The sequence below is a fragment of the Bubalus bubalis genome, chromosome 2, assembly GCF_019923935.1.
Source record: "Bubalus bubalis isolate 160015118507 breed Murrah chromosome 2, NDDB_SH_1, whole genome shotgun sequence".
Taxonomy (NCBI): domain Eukaryota; kingdom Metazoa; phylum Chordata; class Mammalia; order Artiodactyla; family Bovidae; genus Bubalus; species Bubalus bubalis.
This window is the reverse complement of record NC_059158.1, coordinates 37,555,791-37,561,405: the sequence shown is the minus strand read 5'-3', so window position 1 is coordinate 37,561,405 and position 5,615 is coordinate 37,555,791. Positions and strand designations below refer to the sequence as shown.

Here is a 5,615-nt window from a genome sequence, read left to right as displayed (position 1 = left end):
AATCGAACAGAACAGACTTTAATGACCACATATGACAAAGGATACAAACTTTACAAGTGCAGAAAAGTCACAAAACAAAAAGCAAGGGAAATGCAAATCAAAACCACAATGAGATGCCCACTCCATGCTTACTCAGATGGCTATAACTTTTTAAAATAAAAAGTGATGAGGATGTGGAGAAACTGGAAGCCTTGTACCTTGCTGGTAAGGCTATAAAATGGTACATCAACTGCATGATGGCAGCTCGTCAAAAGTTAAACAATTAGGACCCAGTAGTTCCACTCCTTGGTATACATCTGAGGGAACTGAAAACCTAGGTTCAAACAAAAAACATGTACACGAATGTTACAGCAAAACTATTCATCACCAAAAGGTGGAAGCAATCCAAAATGTCCATCAACATGAAACAGATAAATGTAATATGGTATATCTGTGCAGGGGAATATTATTTAGCCTTAAACAGAAGGAAGTAGTGATACATGCTACAACATGGATAAATCTTGAAAATACTATGCTAAGTATTAATAATAATTTAAAAAGCCAGACACAAAGTTATATACCTTGTGTTTTCACTTACATAGAAAGTCTAGAATAGCCAAATCCATCAAAGTAGAAAGCTGATGCGAGGTTGCCAGAGGCTAACAGGAGGTGAGAATGGGGATGAACTGCTTAATGTGTGTGGAATTCCTGGAGGTGGAGATGTATAAAAAATGTCCTGGAATTATTAATAAGTAGTGGGAATTATTGGACAGTACTGTGAATGTACTATATGCCACTGAATCATACACTTAAAAAATGGTTAAAATTATAAACCTTATGTTATGTGAATTCTATTTCCATTTTTTTAATGGGATCTCAGTTCCCCCACCAGGGCTGAACCCTGACCTCTGCAGTTAAAGCATGGAATCCTAACCACTAGACTACTAGAGAACTCCTTATTTCAATTTTTAAATAATTAATATGAGATGCTCAAATACAATGATGTATTTTGAACTTTTCAGGACTGAGTCTTTCAAAATAAGTGCCCAATAAAAACGGTCTCCTGCATTGCAGGAAGATTCTTCACCGTCTGAGCCACCAGGGAAGCCCCAAATAGTAACACATGGGCCTCTTCTCTAGGAAGTCAGAGGAATCCTCATCTGCTCAGCAACTCGCTCCCATTGGCTTGAAACCACGACTCTGATTAAGGACCCGGGTTCCCCAGGTCCTGCTGCAGGGATACAAGGAGGCAGGGGATAATGGCAACTAGTCCTAGAAGACTCTGGGTCCCCAAAGCTGGCTGAGACTGGTGAAAGCTTCGTTTATTGTGACAGGGCCTTGGTTGGTGGGAGGAGGTCGAAAGTTGTCATTAGCAGGATCTGAAGCCACCTCTGCCCCTAACCCTCACGAGGCCTCAACCTCAGGGCCTTCTGGATGGTGCTTTTCTCTGAGGTAAAATAGAAGTGAGGACTCTGGGATCAGAGGCATCACATCATCATCAGTGTGGTTTGCTGGTCTGCTAACTATAAAGCGGGCCACTGCTCTCAGAGGCCAGACTGTAGCTTATCTATATCCTGGAAGGTTCTGGGGGCTCACAGTCCCTCTCCTACTTCCCCTTCTGCCGCCCTCACCCCACACCTCCACCTCCTTCCCACAGTGCTTGGCTCATCCGAGACACAGACGTTTCCCAGAAGCCCCCAAACTACACGGAGTCCAGCAGGTTTCTTTCCTTACACTCTTGCCCTGGGACAGCTGGTCTGAAGTGAAGTTGCCCAGTCGGGTCCAACTCTTTTTGCGACCCCGTAGACTGTAGCCTGGCAGGCTCCTCCGTCCATGGAATTTTCCAGGCAAGGATACTGGAGTGGGTTGCCATTTCCTCCTTCAGGGGCTCTTCCCTACCCAGGGATCGAACCCGGGTCTCCTGCACTGCAGGCAGACTCTACCGCAGGAGCCACTAGGGAAATTCCCCAGAAGCTGTGGAACGTTCTGGCAGGGGCAGAGCCCCTCCCCCGCACTACCTCCTACACAACAGCAGGGCGAAAGGAGCAGAGAGGGAGGGAGGCCTCTGATTGGAGGAGGCTTGGTGAGAGGGCGGGGCGGTGGGCGTGTCCAACGGCCCCTGAAGAAGTCGTTGGGATCCGTTAAGTTCCAGCGGCACTTGGCTCATTTTTCTCTAAGATGGCATGAAGCTGACTTAGTTGGAGAACGGGCTTATGGGGATCTTCCCTTTCAGGAAGATGAGAACTGCTATAAGGATTCAGGAAAACCCCTGAGGCCCAGGATGTGGAGAACCGGGCGCCCCGTCCCTCACCGCCGGTTGGTTGTAGACGTTGTGGAGGGAGGGGTGCAAGGGGTTTGGTGCTCCGGGTCCCGCCAGGAGATGGGCGGTGGTTGGAGACGGGCCCCAAGTCCTTCACAAGCCCCTTCCCCCTCACCTCGGGGCTCATCCTAGCATTTCTCCGCTCTTTTCTCCCTTTACCTCTGTGTCTCTCTTGTGGAAAGATTCCATTCTTCCATCCCAAGGAGGAGAGCCACTCGAATGTCCTGAAAGACACAGGGACTCCGAGGACAGGTATGTGCCGGCCCATCTCTGTGCTCCCCGGGCTTTTCCCCGGCCTCCCTTTCCCGGTTTGCGGGTATCTTTCCTAACTTCTTAGTCTCATCTATCACCTTCCTCTCTGCTGTGATTGGTGAAGGGTTGGGGTGGATGAACTGGAGATCTGGGGGGTGAGGGGTGGGGGGTCCGGGATCAGTTTCAAGTCCAAAGATGCCCCTACGAGCTCTGTGTGATCGTGGGAAATTTACTGACCCTTTCATGAGTGTGTGTTCTCACCTGGAAAGTGACAAAAATCATAATGCTCATTGAATCACCGTGAGAGCGGGAGTGATTATGTCAGTGTCTTTGGAAAACAGATGTGCTGCAAATTCCTTATTGGGGTTTTAACTCTGTTCTTCCCGATGCCCTCCCCGCAGCTGCTGTCTTTTCTGTGTACGAGGTTTCTGCCTTTTTCCTCCCACAGGATGGGTCAGTCAAGCCATAACAGAGCATGGAGCCAGTCCCTTTGTTCACCCTGTCATCTTCTAGGAACTAGGAAGCACCCTTCCCGGGTCCCTGCTCCAGTGGACTTCCCCAGTTCTTCCTTCCCAGCCTTTGCTGTGGCATTAGCCATCTGGAAAAAGAGCTGCTGGTAGGACCTGGGACTTTTGTTCACACCCATAAGCCTTCCCTCCAGATATCCAGTACTTTGCCTTCAGGAAGGAGACTTGAACTTCAGGCAACAGGAGAAAACCAAACCTTCAAGGGCTTTGGTTCCCTCTAAGGCCAAGGTTCCCAAGATCCTTGGTTAAGAGATCTGGGCCACTGCCTTCCCTTCCTCACTCTTCTTTTCCCTGTTTGTCCCAGAGTTCTGCTATAACCCCAAAGCTTTTCTGTTTACCATCAACATGGAAACTTGACTCTTCATATAGGTATATTTTCCCTCTTTTGTGCATCATCCTGTTCCCAAAAACTGCCTTTTCATGAAGGAGGCTTGTGGGACTCAAGGGGCCTGGCCAGTCACCCAGGCTCCCCCAAAGCCTCAGACCACTGGTAATGTGGAGAAGTTTAATAAAGATGTCATTACTTCTTGACTGTTGTAGCTTGTGTTCAGTGTGCTGATTCAGAAATGAAGACTCATAGGGATCATTTTTATCCTTCCCACTCAAACCAGGTGGAAGGGGTTTGCATCCCCAGGGAAATAAGCAATTCGAGGTGGGTAGAGGGGATGTTATAATGGGCACCCCAGCCTGCCCACCCCTGCCTTTGAATAAAACTCATCACTGTCTCCTCTAGGGACCTGGAATTACCTGGTTTACTAGACACCTGGCAGAGTTTTCTGAGTATTTGCATTGTAATAGGGCAGGAACTAAAAGGGAACAAATTTATCCACCAGAAAGTCAGGTCAGAGGAAGCAGGTAAACAGTGATTCATATTAAGGCCCTAGAATTTTATTAGTTGCTATTTTTATAACTTTGTTCTTTTAGTCCTTGATGGAGGATAAATGGAGAATTGTAAAGGAACAAATTGGTGGTGGGAAAAGGGTGGAGGAGGGGGGTCTTTGTCCTCATTCGAGCAGGGATGGAAGAGCGCAGGTATCACATCACTGGCCTGTGAGGTGCACCTGGGAGGTGTGGGCAACATCCCTGGATCCTGCAGGTGGGAGTGGCAGTCCTGGAACACAAACATCTGCTTCCTGGGGCCTCAGAGGTTGCCCAGTGCCTCTGCCTCTCTCCCATGCCTATCTTCCCTGTGTACCATGGATACCAGAACTGATGTGGCAAGAGAACAGACCTCCCTAAGACTTTCCTTCTGGGGCCCTGGTTCTGTGTTTTTCTATGTCAGTGATGATCACAGAATATTCTTGGAGTTGTCTTCTGTAATGGCTCTGGCCACCTTTTAAAGAGGAGGAATGGTGGAGTCTGGATAAACCTGGAGCTCCTTGAAGCACAGAGTATGCTTCATCTGTCTGTTCCTTGGTGCACTTAGGAATGTAAGGTATGGACCTGTGTATAATCACGCCACCCAGCAGGAATACTGGTGAGTGGAGGAGGGCTTCTTTGGAAACCTCTGATCTTTCCAGCCTTGAGACTCTGGGCCTAATATGCATATAATAATAGTCCAGTCACTCAGTCATGTCCAACTCTTTTCGACCCCATGGACTGCAGCGCACCAGGCCTCCCTGTCCATCACCAACTCCCAGAGTCTACTCATTTATGTTCATTGAGTCAGTGATGCCACCCAACCATCTCATCCTCTGTTGTCCCCTTCTCCTCCATCAAGGCTACGGTTTTTTCCAGTAGTCAGGTATGGATGTGAGAGTTGGACTGTGAAGAAAGCTGAGTGCTGAAGAATTGATGCTTTTGAACTGTGATGTTGGAGAAGACTTGAGAGTCCCTTGGACTGCAAAGAGATCCAACCAGTCCATCCTAAAGGAGATCAGTCCTGGGTGTTCATTAGAAGGACTGATGTTGAAGCTGAGACTCCAATACTTTGGCCACCTGATGCAAAGAACTGACTCATTGGAAAAGAACCTGATGCTGGGAAAGATAATAATCACTAGTGGCCTGAAATAGAGCAATTAGGCAAGCGCACTGCACACCCCTCCCTTCAAAGGAGTTGGGTCTTTTTCCCATTTCAGAAATGCTCATCTGTAAAATGGCCATAGTATCTCTCTACCTCCAAATCACAGAGCTCTCTACAGCACAAATAAACCCATAGGATTTGAGAAGTTACAGATTCATGATGCTGGAGAAGGCAATGGCAACCCACTCCACTACTCTTGCCTGGTAACAGTGTTACCATTGATCCATATCATTAATCATCATGAATCTGCTGCTGCTGCTGCTGCTAAGTCGCTTCAGTCATGTTCAACTCTGTGCGACCCCATAGACGGCAGCCCACCAGGCTCCCCGTCCCTGGGATTCTCCAGGCAAGAGCACTGGAGTGGGTTGCCATTTCCTTCTCCAATGCATGAAAGTGAAAAGTGAAAGAAGTCGCTCAGTCGTGTCCGACTTGTAGCGACCCCATGGGCTGCAGCCTACCAGGCTCCTCTGTCCATGGGATTTTCCAGGCAAGAGTAGTGGAGTGGGTTGCCATT

General features: G+C 48.2%; 1 long non-coding RNA gene across 2 annotated transcripts; it reads left to right on the top strand.

Moving 5' to 3' along the window:
• The first annotated feature begins 1,204 nt into the window (after positions 1–1,204).
• Positions 1,205–3,611, top strand: LOC102395053. 2 transcript variants are annotated; one of them, XR_006543230.2, is made up of 4 exons: positions 1,205–1,431; positions 2,213–2,295; positions 2,482–2,551; positions 3,000–3,611. It is a non-coding gene; the product is annotated as an uncharacterized LOC102395053 (long non-coding RNA). The 2 variants fall into 2 exon arrangements; XR_328502.4 differs by lacking the exon at positions 1,205–1,431 and having other exon boundaries at positions 2,090–2,295.
• The last annotated feature ends 2,004 nt before the right edge of the window (positions 3,612–5,615 follow it).